The sequence below is a fragment of the Anser brachyrhynchus genome, assembly GCF_964034855.1.
Source record: "Anser brachyrhynchus genome assembly, contig: SCAFFOLD_188, whole genome shotgun sequence".
NCBI lineage: Eukaryota > Metazoa > Chordata > Aves > Anseriformes > Anatidae > Anser > Anser brachyrhynchus.
The window spans coordinates 254,827-268,742 of NW_027663707.1; the positions used below are offsets into that span (position 1 = coordinate 254,827).

At 43.7% G+C, this 13,916-nt stretch overlaps 1 long non-coding RNA gene across 4 annotated transcripts in view; it reads left to right on the top strand.

Annotated features, from left to right (window-relative positions):
• The window catches only part of LOC308186944, a 63,118-nt gene extending 50,344 nt beyond the window's left edge, over window positions 1-12,774 (top strand). For all 4 annotated transcript variants that reach the window (XR_013944400.1, XR_013944401.1, XR_013944402.1 and 1 more), the window contains exons 3-4: window positions 7,447-7,573; window positions 8,664-12,774. This is a non-coding gene — a long non-coding RNA (uncharacterized lncRNA). The remainder of the gene's footprint in view (window positions 1-7,446; window positions 7,574-8,663) is intronic.
• Window positions 12,775-13,916: the final 1,142 nt, after the last annotated feature.

A 13,916-nucleotide genomic window follows, 5' to 3' on the forward strand; every position in this document is an offset into this window, starting at 1 on the left:
ATGCCACAGTGGGCACTAATTACGGTGTCAGCTATTCTGTATCTTAATCAATTTCAGCGATCTCATTTATAATTTTTGCTCTTACCGACGGGTAGTTATTCAAAGAAGTAAATTGACTATCTGTGTAATTTGGTTCTTGGACACAAAAGGTTCAAAATTAACAGGGTTTTTTTCCCCTGGAGAAATCTTTCCTCCCTGCAGTTTGCTGTTCTGCTAATTGTGCCTTTGTCCCCTTTTGTTTCCTAAAGGTGACAGCGACACCTGAATGGGCTCGGTGTGCTCCATGCAGCCCCGGCTGCTCTTGCTCTGCACCACCCCGTGCACCCACTTACTGCTGCTGGGTTTTTTTGTGGCCCGGCACAAATAAAACTACACCAGCACAGGGAAATCAGGGCTTGTGATGGAAATCACATCAGCTCCCTAAAATCAGCCTGGTTTGTTTGCATCTGTCCCTTGCTGGAGAGAAATGAAGTCTGGTTTAGTGCGTTTGGGAACTAATGAAGCAATATCGTAAATCAGAGGAGTAAGCAGGGTGCCCGTTAGCGTGGGGCTTGTGACAGCCTTTGGAAGTCGTCGTCTCGCTGCTGCTGACAATGAGCACCTTCAGGATGCAGCCGTTCTGCTTGGTGCTGCTACAGGTGGTTACTTAAAACAATCAATTTACAAAGAACATTTTTTTACTTTTCATGCTGTTAAAGCAAATTGGTATGTAATTAGATTTATATACTGAATAATCTCATTTGCATATCCAATTAATTCTTCCTGTTTTAATTTGTTAGGGTTGGATTCACATTAGTAGTAAAAATAACACTTAAATTAGCGAGGATTCAAATTTTCCTTTACTATAATTTGTGCGAGATGTTGCTTTAAAGCATGGTCCTCAGTATTTTTTTCCTTTTAGAGGCCACTAAATACCACGGAAAAAAGCAATCAAAAGAAAACTAACCTCTGGTGCAGAAGCAATGAGGGTCTATTTGAGCTGACCAAAGCGAATGTGTTGGGAATTTAGGCTCTTTAAGTGCTACAAACCCTCAGCAAGTGTCTCTGGAACTTCTATCAGGGCTGAGAAGTCAGCAAGTGATGTATTTATATAGACGTGCAGAAGGCAGCGTGTTCCCAGTGCGTGTGAGGCGTGCAGATCGTAGTCCTGTTTCCCACTTGTCCTTATGGCTCATTATGCCGAAATTTGGGAAAAGAGATCTGTTAGGCATAGAGGAAAAAAGAAAGGGGTAGACAAATCTATCTAAAAAGATAAGTGCCACAGTGCTGGCATTAAACGTCCCGAAGCACCCACTGCATGAGCTCGAGTGGGCTGGTGCTATAAGCTACCCATCTTCACCCTTTCCTGATGATGAGCTTGCTGCTCGCCTCTGGGTACCCTTTGCCCTTGTCACAGTGAGATCAGTGGCAGAGGGACCTGCCACTCCCCTAAAAGTTAAGGGCCTTGATTTCAATTTAATTTCCAACCACTTGATTGCACGTTTGCCTAGAAGTAGCTCTCTGCTTTTATTTGATTCCAACATTTTGAGCAGCTTGTTCTGCAAATTGTTAACTGTCTGCGGGAAATCACTGCAAGTGAATATACGAAATGCTACCAGAAAAACACTGCTTTATTCATTTGGTGTAAAAAGCAGGGCTTGGAGTTATGGTCTTTTATTATTATTGGATGGTTAATGAAAGGATTTAATTACAAAGGGAAAGAGTCATGGCAAAGGGTTGATGCACAAAGCCTGGAAAACTGTCTGGGGGCTTCCTTCGCTCAGTGTTTGACTTCAGGTGGCTTTAGCAGTTGTTGTGTCCATGAGAAGGGGATTACGAAGGAGTTGGTGGACATAGATCCACAACGAGGCTGCAAAATGAGCAGGGGGTGTTGCAGAGTGAGGGCTTGAGACCCAAAATTAAAAACAATGCATTTAAATGATTTAATAAATGAGGGGAATACTGCTAAATTATGTTGCACTCATTTAAAATATGTCCTAAGATAAATTGCATTGGGTCCCAAGTAGCAGCCATCGGTTGTTAGCTAAACCCAGTGCCAAGAAATAAAAATTAAATGGGTAGAAGTACTTAGCTATGGCCTGCATCTCCAAACACTGCGTTTGCAGCGCTGTTCTGTGCCGTTCCTACCTAAAAGGCGAAGCCACTCCTGCAGAAGCTGCAGGCAGCCAGCAGGTCACGGGAACCACCTCCGTTGTGTGGCAGCCACAAAATACAAAGGAGGAGACAACTGGTGGCAAAACAATTCCTGCGCACTGGTTTTCTCATGAGGAACAACTACACCTCACTGCTCGGTAATAAAAATAAATGCCGGCACAGAGCCCGCGCCCTGCCAGCCTTGGCTGTTGCTGCACGATATGAATAGATGTGCAGATAATATATTCCCTCTCTTGTTCTCTCTAATCTGTCTGCCTACTTTGTAAACTGCACTCGAGCAAGCTACAAACAGCTTTTAGTTTCTGAGGGCAGGAAAAGACAGTACACATCCCTGCGTGGCAGGAAACTAAGTGAGAATGACCTCTAGCTCTAAGGCACTTATTGAAAACCTATTTTAAATTGAATACACAAGCCAAGATAATACAGGCTGTTTGATAAGAAACATTAGAGAAATCCATAACATCAGGCTTTTTATTATAGGTTTATTACATCAATCTCTCCAGTGGGTAATGGAACTTGTAAATATACTCTTATGTAGGAGTCTCCTTGCGGGCTTTTTATTCATGCTGAAGTAAGCACAGCAAACTTATTTGCTGTCAGGGTACATTGAATTTAAGATTAGTATTTATTTTGGTTCTAAAGAGGTTTTGCTTTTGTGAATTGGAGCCAGAGCAGCCATGGGAGGGGCGGCAGGGAAGGGCAGGGGCGCAGCAGCCTTCCCGGGGCTCTGACTGCCCCCAGCCATGGCGGGACAAGGGGCAGGCGTGGGGACCAGTCCAGCAGGTGGAAAAACGGCCTGTGTGTTAGGGAAAGGGGTCAGCACCTCTCCGTGCCAGTCTTAGCGCGGTTTTGCTATAGGCACATTTGTTCCTTGGTGTTCCTGGACCTGTAATTCTTGCCTGGAGGTGGGCAGAGCCGTGCCTCCTCGGCAATCAGGCAGCACGCTTTTGCTTACACGGGAGAGGCTGCGGGTAAATTCCTGCTGGATGAAAAGTTGAGAAAAAGTTTATGCAAAAGTTCAAAGGACAAAGAAAGTTGTAGCAGTGCTAACAACAACAAAAAAAATCTTACCAGCTTCCAAGTCTGTTCGTTGGAGGATATAGTAATTAATTGGTAGCTAATTTAATATAGGGACACATCTGCTTAATTAGAAGATGTTAATTGCAAGGACCAGAAACCTGCTAAAGTGCCAGCAAAGTCAGCATTTAACACATGACTTTAACAGCTTGACTGTTGTGCAGTTAATTCCTGTTCTAATTATAGGGCTGTATTTTCATTCATACTGTACCATGCCATCGCTGTTGTAACTGGGCTGCAAGTGGCTGTATTTCGATATCAAATACATTCTTTTCATTTTGCATTGCACGGCTTGGGCATGTTGTTTGAATTGCACAACCCCCTTGGAGTCGCGCGCCCTTCGCTCCACGAGCTGGTTGCGGTTGGAGTCCGTGCTGGCCTTCTGACGGGTGGCAGAGGTGCGAGTCCCACAGCTGAAGACCCTGAGCCCAGTTCCTGGTCCTGGGCTCCCCCACGGTGGGTGCCCTGGTGGGGGGCAGGCTCTGAAGCCCCCCTGCACCATGGGGTGCGGGCACGCTGCTGCCTGCGGGGCTGGGGCCGGCTTCTGGGATGCTGCAGAATAAGCAGGGCCGGGCGTGAGCGATGCTTTGTTTTTGCAGCATTTGTAAAGATCTTTTACTGCCTAAGACGGATGGTGATTGAAGAATGAAGGATGTGTATCTTTAAGGTCTGAGGGTGTAACAAATGTGCTTGTACCAAGAAACCGCTGCTGTATCAAACCCAGGTGACAGAAACCACCCTGTTCACGCACCTGGCTGCGTGCTTCCCTTTTCACCCACCCCCCTGTTATTAGGCAGTAACGCTGCCACTAACGTGCGTCAGCAAACAGGACAGCACTATTCTGGTTGTATGTTCTCTGATGGATTAATTATGCATTATCATTTCCATCTCTTCCATATTTAAAAGATAGTTTTTTTTTTTTTTTTAAAGGCGTTCGTTCTCATGTCTATTTATGTCATGAACTATTTTTGGCCACCTCCTAGGTGCTCCCTCCAAGCCCTGCAAGCGAAGGCTTCAAGCACTTCACACTTGAAGCACTCTCAGCACAGCAGGTTGAAGCGAACAGGTCAAGAGAAACTTCCTTCGCTGCTTTGATTTTTTGCTGCTCCCAGAGACAGAGGCAGCAGAGTGCTACCAAAGCATCCCAGAAAGTTACTCGCAGTTTAATTACTTTGTCTGCGTCTTCTTCATTATGGTGTGCGGTGGCATATTTCTTGAAGTGAAAAGCCAAGCTCTTATTTCCAGAGTAAAGCCTGCTTGCAGGAGTCCTTATTTGTCTGCGAGGCAGCTAACCAAACCAGTCAGTAGGTTCTTTGTAGTGCAGTTCTTAATCCAGCATAATCCTTAATTTTCAAAACCAAGAAACCCATTATTTTTTGTAATTGTAATGAAAAAATTGCTGAAGCAGTGCACATTATTTTGATTGCCCATTAAGCCCTCCCTCCACTAGAATGAAATTATGTGGGTTTTGATGATTTTCATGCTTTTAACTTCTAACTTGTTTTGTTTTGTTTTTGGTAAATTACAAAAATAATAATAATAATAATAATTTAAAAATAAACCTCTCCTGGCATTAGTTGTCTTCCAGTTGCTGGAGTGCTGCACATGGTCACAGCGTCCAGACAAGTAATGTGCATCAACTCCTGGTGCCTTCCTGAGGTTTGGGGTTATTTATAGTAAAATACAGCAAGGTATAACGTTTATTAATTTGCACTGGAGTTCCGACCTATGGCTTTTGTAAAGGCTTTAGCGACTTGCAGGTTCAACATAAGCAGATATTATATAGTGACTGATTTACTGCACTGGATCACATCACCACAGTAACACATATAATTTCTTGTAGAACAATGAAATAAATCTGTTTATAATTGTAAAGTGATAGGCCTCAGTCAGATGACTTTCTCCGAAAGAAAAACACTTCATCTCCCTTCCATTCAACTGATGATATTTATTGGTATTTATTTTTTCGGTATCTCTGCGATCGTTTTATCGTAGTGCACTTCTCCGGAGCTTTTCCTAACGTCCTTTGTCTAGCATCAAAACAAGAGCCTCCTGGGGCTGGGGAGGCAGCCAGCTCCATTTCATCTCCTGAGGCACAATTACTCCGTGTTTATCCGCAATGCCCCAGGGTGTCGCGGTGCAGAGGGACGACTTCTCTGCGAGCACCACGCAGGCTCGCACAAACCTCCTGAAGCACCGAGATGTGTCTGTGCTGCTGCTGCCACCCCTGCGAGTCCTGGGATGGCACCACGGTGGTGGAACGGCCTTGGGAGGTTTGGTAGCGCGACCCCTCACTCACAGCGGTGCTGGTTGGCAAACCATTGTGGAGAAAATGTTATTTCTAACAGGTCAAGGTCTAGTCTGAAGTAGCTGATCACCAGTCGCTGCGTTGTGCGTAGTGCTTGTGTTTGGAGCGTCGCTGTCCTCCAGGTGAGGATCCAGAAGTCTCCATAAACAACGAAACCCAGCTTTGTCCTTGGACTGCGTTGTTTGGTAGTTGTTGCCCTTTGATGTCCCTATGTTGCATTAAGGATTGTTTTGTGGCAGTACCTGAGGGAGGAGACATGGGAAAGGTTGCTCTGTTATAATCTTCCTGGCAGAGTCTCTCTGAAATCACTCTGTGGAAAAGGCAGAATTTTCTCCCCGGAGTGCAGAGCTGTTGTTCCATCTCCCGATACACCCGGCTGGCTCCCCGAGCATCGCAGGGCTGCGAGGGCTGTTCCCAGTCATCCTCACCCTCCTTCGGTCAGGAAGACGCATCTTCTTCTGTTCTTTCACTTTTCTTTCTTACTTTTTGGTATATCCTATCATCTTTATTTTATATTTTATTTATTCTTTCTCCTCTGACCTCCTATATGGACAAATTCCCTGCATGTCCATCCCGACGGACTCATGGCCCCACAGCAGCCCGTAGTGCCATGGGCTCAGGTCGCTCCAGTCCGCGTTAGGTTGGATCATGGCACGGGTGGGCATTTTCCAGCTACCTTGCACCATGGGTGGATTGATGTCAATCATCATTTGTACTTGTGGAGTATGCTGTGAGCCAGGCTTTCTGGTGGTCTTCGATGCATATGCAGGAGAAACGAGCAGCATCTGGAGTGTGGCCCACTGGGCTTTATTCATCTCTGTCTAATGTAATTCCTAGGAAATAAGTTCAAATGCAGATATGCATTTCAAGTCCTTTATCAATACATTTTTAGGTCAGAGAACGTTTTTGGCATGAAAGTCTTACAAGAAAAGGGGTTTTGTTGAGCTTTTTTTTTTTTTCTGGTGTCAGAGGAATCAGAAGTACCAACTACTTGGGTTTCTTCCCACAGTTGGATTCTGCCTCTTCTGTGCTAGTTTTGCTCTCAGAAGCAGAGATGCCAAATACAGCAGGAGATGAAAAACAAATTAAAGTATTTTGAAGCTTTTATGTGCTTCCAGTTACTGTTTAGATTGGAGGGGGGCAGAAGCAGGAGCCGTGCCCACCTGGTGCTTGGCTGCTGCACTGCAACCCGGTGCAAGCGCTATTGCCAGGTACAAACCCTGTTGGTGCTGCTGCTTATCTTCTTGTTACTTACGGTTATAATAATGCTGTACTGGGTGACCGGAGGAATAAAATCAATAGCATTGTGTAACGTGGCAGCTGTGTGCTTGAGGTGGCGAAAGCCAGGATGCTGAGCGAGGCCACGTGGCCCCTCTGAGCTGCTGCTGTGCGGCTACAGCCACCGACTGCAAAGAGCGCTCAGCTCTTGGATGGCAGATCCAGCCCCGCTGAGGGAGTTTCTGGGGAGCTGTACCTGCTGGTCAACATCCAGATAATATGCTGTGTGGCTGTATTTAATAATGTGGTTTTTTTTGTTTTTTTTTTTTATAATTTACAGAGAAAAAATTTCAATTTTTAAAAGTGAAGCTTAAGCATTCCAATTTTACTTGAGCTATGTTACAACCATAAGATTGTGCCTGTTCCCATTCATTGAGCTTCGGGTAGAATCCCAATCTGTCCTCTAGTTAGTGTGCAAACGTTTTCATGAATGTTGAGTCCATGCAATGTTCATTGGCTTTTGAGGAAAAAAAAACAAAACACACATCTGGCTTCTCTAAAATCGAGTGTTGTTACAGCTTCTTTTTAGGGTGAGTGGTAGCTGGTCTCTTTCTGACAAGGTGCTGTTTTAGCTTCTGATGCATGGAGATTCCTGCAAGTCTCTCATGTTTTTCTTCTCATTAATGCAGACGACAACACACTGCACGGGCCGGTTTTCCTGCAGGAACCCAGCAGCGTGATCTTCCCGTTGGATTCAGAGGAAAAGAAAGTGAAGCTGAACTGTGAAGTGAAAGGAAATCCCAGACCAACTGTTGGGTTTGTTGAATGCTTTACTGTTCCTTAGCACCATCACCGCGTTACGGTCGTGTCCCCCTGCAGCCTTTCTCCTGCACATGTCACCCAGTCTAACTCAGCAGTGCCCCTGGGGTTCTCTCAGTGCTGATACCAAAGAAAAAGGCACCAGGAAATCAGAATGTGCTGCAACGCAATTGCAAAATTTGGTTCAAAAAGGTTATGCAAGGATTATAAATCATGTTGGCTTCTTCATTTGTCCACACACATGGCAAAGCTCTTAAAGTTTTTCAGCTTTATTAACTGCTTTGAGATCCTCATGAAAAAAGATGTTCTATTTCTGTGGCAATGCTGCTGTTCTTGTTCCACACATCCACTTGGGCTGATGTAAATCATTTTGGTTGATCCCCCCTTCCCCCCCCCCCCCCCACCCTTTGGTACCTTTCTTATCGTTTTTAACCAAAGTAAAGGGCGCTTTGAAACCTGTGGGAGTCATAAGACCTCATCCCACCTGCTGCCTTCTGCCGTGACTACTTGATGTAGCAGACTGTTGATTTGCTCATGCAAAAATATTCCATTTTTTTCTGCATAGGTTCAGGTAGAGGGAGCTGCTCCGAGGCTGCGGCTCCCTCGCACGCTCCACGGCAAGCAGTGGGGATGACAGTTGCTGTAATTGGGACAATGTGGTGTTAGAAATTCTCAGTGCCCCAGTTAGTGAAAACATCTGCTGTGAGTGAATTTTCTTAAATTTAAAAACAAACAGCCAGCTTAAGTCAGGAGAGGGAAAGAAGCCTCTGTGGGCTTGAACAGTTTAAAGATTCTGTTTCTGGGACTTCCTCTTGCAAAATGATTAATTCCAAAGAGCAGCAGCACTTGCAATAACTACAGAAACATTAATCATATCAGGGACTGAAATATATGTCGAGGATATTGCTTTTTCAGTTACATACTAGAATATTTCAATACTGTGCAAGAAACTTAAATTTTCATGCTTTTTTTTTCCTTGAGTAGTCAAAGATGTTTTAAATCTTTATTTCCTACATGTGGTATTTTCAAATACACAAGAGTACCCATTAATATTAGCAGGATTTAACTTTGGCATTTTGTACTATAGGTGGAAATTAAATGGGACCAATATTGACATCGGTATGGATTACCGCTACAGTGCAGTGGAAGGCAACCTGTTGATCAATAATCCCAACAAAACCCAAGACAGTGGAACGTACCAATGTGTAGCAACAAACCCATTTGGAAGGATCGTTAGCAGAGAAGCAAAGCTGCAGTTTGCCTGTAAGTACCAACTGCATCGCAGCCTCGGTTCTTGTGGCTTCCTACAAGAAGTATGAGAGCAATGCCTGCCTTTCTAACCCGTTCTGATCCGTTACGTATTATGCTCTGAGCTGTTCATGGAACAGAAAACACCTGGATCGAGAGGGTAAATGTGTGTGAGGAATGGGTGTCTTGTTTTATGCTTGCTTAGCTGTAGTATGCGGGGTGCAGTGTCTTTATTTCTTGAGAAAGGGACCACCTGGCAAAGTAGCTGGTAAATGGGGTTTCACCACTGATTTTTCACTCCATGGAGAATTAATACTTCAAACGTTTTAAAGGGGCGTGCTCTTTGTAAAGAACAAATTCACTGTGACATTTTTCATAACTCTTTAAGTTTTAGTAGTTTGGTACAAATACTTGGAGGTACAAGTGATATTTATACCTGTGTACGTAAAAAGGATATCAGAGGCTGCTTCATATTTATTTGAGGTTAAATTCAGCATTACACCTTCTCGCCAAAAGCTGAAGATAACAAAAGACATAGTTCTTAATGTGAATTAGCATTATATGAAATTAGGAAAAGCTGTTTTGGGGTACAGGATAGAGTCCATAAGAATGGGCAAATGATAGCAAAATGGGCAAATGAAAACCATCTTTTTTCTCACCTAGTCATGAAAGGAAAGGCAGAGAACAGACACAAGGGCTTATTCGTCTGTCATCTGTGCGATGCCTCTGTGCCATTGTCCTGGGTGGGGCATACACAGCAGCTCAATAGTTACAGCAGGACCTACTATGGAATATCTGTGCTCAGAGTGCAGGAGTTCAAGGCATGCACTTGCAGACATAAAGTGGTGGTGAACTGGGTGTTGAGTTTAATCCCAAAGATGGTTTTGATGAACTAGTAAAAGGAGCTTATGTGCTCCATCTCAAAAAAAAAAAAAAAAAAAAAAAAAGGATAAAGATGCCAATAAACGCCAGATTCACACAACATTGAAAAGTGATTTGTAACAAGAAATATTACAGTGCATAAAGTCAAGTCCTCCGTCTGCACGCATAATTTACAATATATTGTCAGTTTGCTTTTGACCTGCTTGTGTTTGTCCATGACTGAAGATGCATTTTCACTGTGGGTGGGTAATGAACAGCCTCCTCAATACCAGTCTGGTAACTCCAGATTTCAGTATGTCAAGGTGATTGCTTCATAAATACCGCCTTGGTCTACGTCTCGAGAGACTACATTTTCTTGGCAGGTCCCCTCTTGCTCATTGTGGCCTTCTGTTGGCTATCAGGGCAAGCTTTTGAAGCATCATTTAGAGCTAAGCACTTCAGCACCCCTTTTGCTGGGATCATACTCTCAAAAAAAGTCAGTCATGTAAGGACAAGCCAGGTACCAGGTTCCAGCTCTGTAGACCCTGGTCATGGGTTTCAAAGTCCAGGGTGTGGGACCAGGAGAGAGGATCCTGACGCTGTGTGACTCAGTGGCAATACATTAATTTCCTTGCATGCTTAAATGAACTAATTAACTAGGAGCTTGCAAACACAGAGGATCCGGGGGGGGGGGAGAAAGAAAATCAACCTTCAACATTTTAACTTTGCTTCAGATACAGAATGTTTATTAAGTTCCAATTAATTTATCTGTCTTGATGAATGGTACATCTGGCAATAATCTTGCAAGTTTTCTAGTTGACCAAAACCAAATCTGGTTTGACTGATTCTTAATTAAGATTGAATTCAAAAACAAAGCTTGTTCTTTTCTAGTTAAAATAATGATGGCAAACCTCAATAAATGTTCAATTCCTGAAATTTCTTTTACGTTACTAAAACTATAATCAGATTAGAAACATTTGGATTAAATTAAAAATAAAATAGCATTTATCAAACTAGATTCTATGCTTTGACAAAACAGCTTAGACATTTTAAGGTGTGTAATCAAAGGGACTTCAGCCAGAATTAGCTGAATTATGAAATATGCAGAGCATATTCCAAAAGCTCTGCCTCTAAGAACCAATAAAATTAGGCACATGTGTTCGTAATGCTTGTTTTTCAGCCTTGACATCCAAGACATCTAGATGCAGTAGCACTGCTTGATAGAGCTGCTTGCCCGAGTGTTTTTATTCCAAATATTACTATTTTTGCATTGCCTTTTGTAGGTTCTGGGTGGAACAACCTAAAATAATGTGTGTGGGGAAAACCCTTTCTAGCCACTGCACAGCTCTGTTAAGCCTGTTTGCCCTCAGATGCTCTCTCAGGATTTTTCCCTTTTATCAAGTTATTTTCTCTGAATTTGCCCCCTTGTGCAGCACCTGCATCTGCTGAAAGCCTGTGGCTGCACACGCAGGCTCTGCCCCACCTTTGGCTCCAGCACTGCAGCTGGGGTCTTGTAATCCCCATTCTGTTGCACGTTATGGTTTAGCTCTGGAAAGCCATTTCGTTAGAGACTCACGACTGTGTTTTACCAGTCCGTAGCTTCCCCATTCATCCGAGTGAGCTGTTATTTTCCAGCCTGACCCGTGTATTGTGTGATTTTTGTTTTCTCGGTTTTGTTCCTGAGGAAAGTTGCTGCAGGTTCTTCTGAGACTGGTGTCTGGGGTTTTGAGCTTTTTCTTTTTTTTCTCTCAGGGGGTTAAATTCTCAGTCCTGGGGCATCATTAATATATGTTCGTTCGTTCTTCGAGGGCTATATTATTCTTCTCTGGCATCTTCACTGAAGATTAAACTGTGATCCAGCTATTCAACCTCGTGTGCAGGTCAGAGAGGGTCAGCAATTTAATCCCTGAAATATGTATTTAGGTTACAAACTCATTACGATAAAAGTGCTAATATTTTCCTCCAGTACTTGCTTTGTGATATATCATTTACATTTCAAATTTGTTTTTTTTTTTTTTCCTCCAGTGTTATTTGCATCTGAAATAGAACATATTTTGAAAAAGGGAGGAATCTGCTGTGCCACGGTAACAGAATATGGATTAATGATACCCTAAACGCTGTGCTTATACCAGTACAGGCTCTCACCACAACAAAAAAAAAAAAAAAAAAAAAAAAAGCTTTATACTCGGAGTATGGATTCTAATAATGGCTTTTCCAAAATGATACACGAAAACACAGCTGAACTAGATTAAATTATGTGCTTTTTATTTTAGGGTATGGAACTTAGCTTGACAATTTTATTCACTGTACAGTGGTTTCTGTTTGGAAATAACACTGAAATCAATAGGAAGTTATGCCTGGGAAGAAGTGCAGCTCTCAGGCTGCATTTCAGAGACGTACCTGCTCGTTCAGACACATGATTAAAGCTGTTTACTATGGCCCAGATCCTGCTTCCGTTTAAGTTGAAGATAAAACTCGTATTGATTTTTAGTGGCACCAGAGTTGGACCATACCTCTCAGAAAGTGATGAATGGGCAAGTTGTTCCTCATTTTCTCTGGCACAGCTTGAAGGTGCTGAGCAGCTCTTAGCTGTGGGCAGGAGCCTGGTGCAGCCGCTTGCAGAGCAGTGTGTGGTAGGCAGGACGTGCTCCCAGTGAATGTCCCTGCCAAATTATTTCTCCTGACTGTGAAATAATTTACAGAATGGAACATCAGTGCACACAGGTGCTGAAAGTTGCATTTATGCCCACATCTACATAGACACGAACTCACAAATAAATTGCTGGGAAAGGCTGCAAGATTTGACCATCCCGATGTGAGGCAGCATCAACGCCTTCCTCGGAGCAGCTCTGAGCTTGTTCTGCGCGGTAGTTGCAGGCCATTCTCAGACGTATGTGTTTGGAAGACTGTGCAAAGGAATACTCGTTAAGATTTCATTTATTTTGGTGGACTCCACCATTGCCCATCTTACCTGCTGAGCAGCTACTGCCGATTGTCTGGAGGACACGTGTGCTCCATGCGCTGTGCAGGTAATGACCTAAGGGCTTCTGAGTCCGTTCCTCCCTGCTTCTCTTGGCCACTGCGTGTGAGAGCTGTCCGGAGGAGTGTGCTCTTGGGACACCAAGTCACAGTGTCTTCCCACCAGAAATCTCTTTGCAGAAGTCCCTGACCTACCACCGTGTGTCAGCGACCGTGGAAAATTGCAAGTTCCATGTGGCTTGTGACTTGCCTGGTATCCCTGTTTCACTTAGGGAAGGAAAACAGGAACTACTTCTCAGCTTACCTGGAAATGGAGCTTGCAAGGAAATTTTCTGAAAGTCTTTTTTTTTTTTTTTTTTTTTTACAGTTGGGACAGACATGTTGTTGAAACTTTTTTGATAGGACTTTGTATTTTAAATGTTAATCAAACCTGAGGTTTTATTCCAAGGAAGTTACTAACGTGGAGTTTCCTTTGATCCTGTAACTACACAGGTCCACCCTAATGCAGCAGCTATTTTCTGCAGTTGGCAAAATAATATTGCATTGTGCAGGGGGGAGCAGAAATGAGACCCCAGGACCGGGGAGCAGCCAGCCGAGTCCTGCCCTGGGGGTGCTGGACTGGACCAGCAGCAGCACACAGGCGCAGGGCTTTCCCCGGGCTGCAGAGAGGGGAGAGGAGACAAAATGGAAAGGGAGCAGCCACCTCCCCCAGGTCAGGCAAGAAGGCTGAGTTTGCGTGTGGAATTTAGCTCAGGCTGTTCTCCTGTGTTTGAAGATTACCCTGTGCCTACAGGGATGGGCTTGGAGGTGGCCGTCCCCCAGTGCTGACTGGGGCAGCAGCCCCAGCGCTGCCTTCATACGTTTTTCTCTTGAATCGTTCAAATCGTTTATAGAAGCTTTAACTTTCTTTGTTGCCCTGAATACATCTTTAACTGCAGGGAATCAAACTATTGTTTCTGAGAACTGTTTCTTCCCACACTTTATTAAAGGGATTTGTTTAGTAGAAGTGTTTCTGCGGAAATAATTGTTATGCATGAATTAGCAGATAGGACTCAGCACTGTGCAGTGCAAATGGTAGCAGAAAATACAATAATAATGCGGTTGTAATGAGAATACTTTGGGGCTTTGACCTACCGTCCCAAAATAATTTCGTTATGATGGTAGAAAAAGAAAATTACTCCCAACATTACACTGAAAAGGATTTTTTTCCATATTCCCATTGCTGGAATAATTCCTGTTATATCTTGCACCC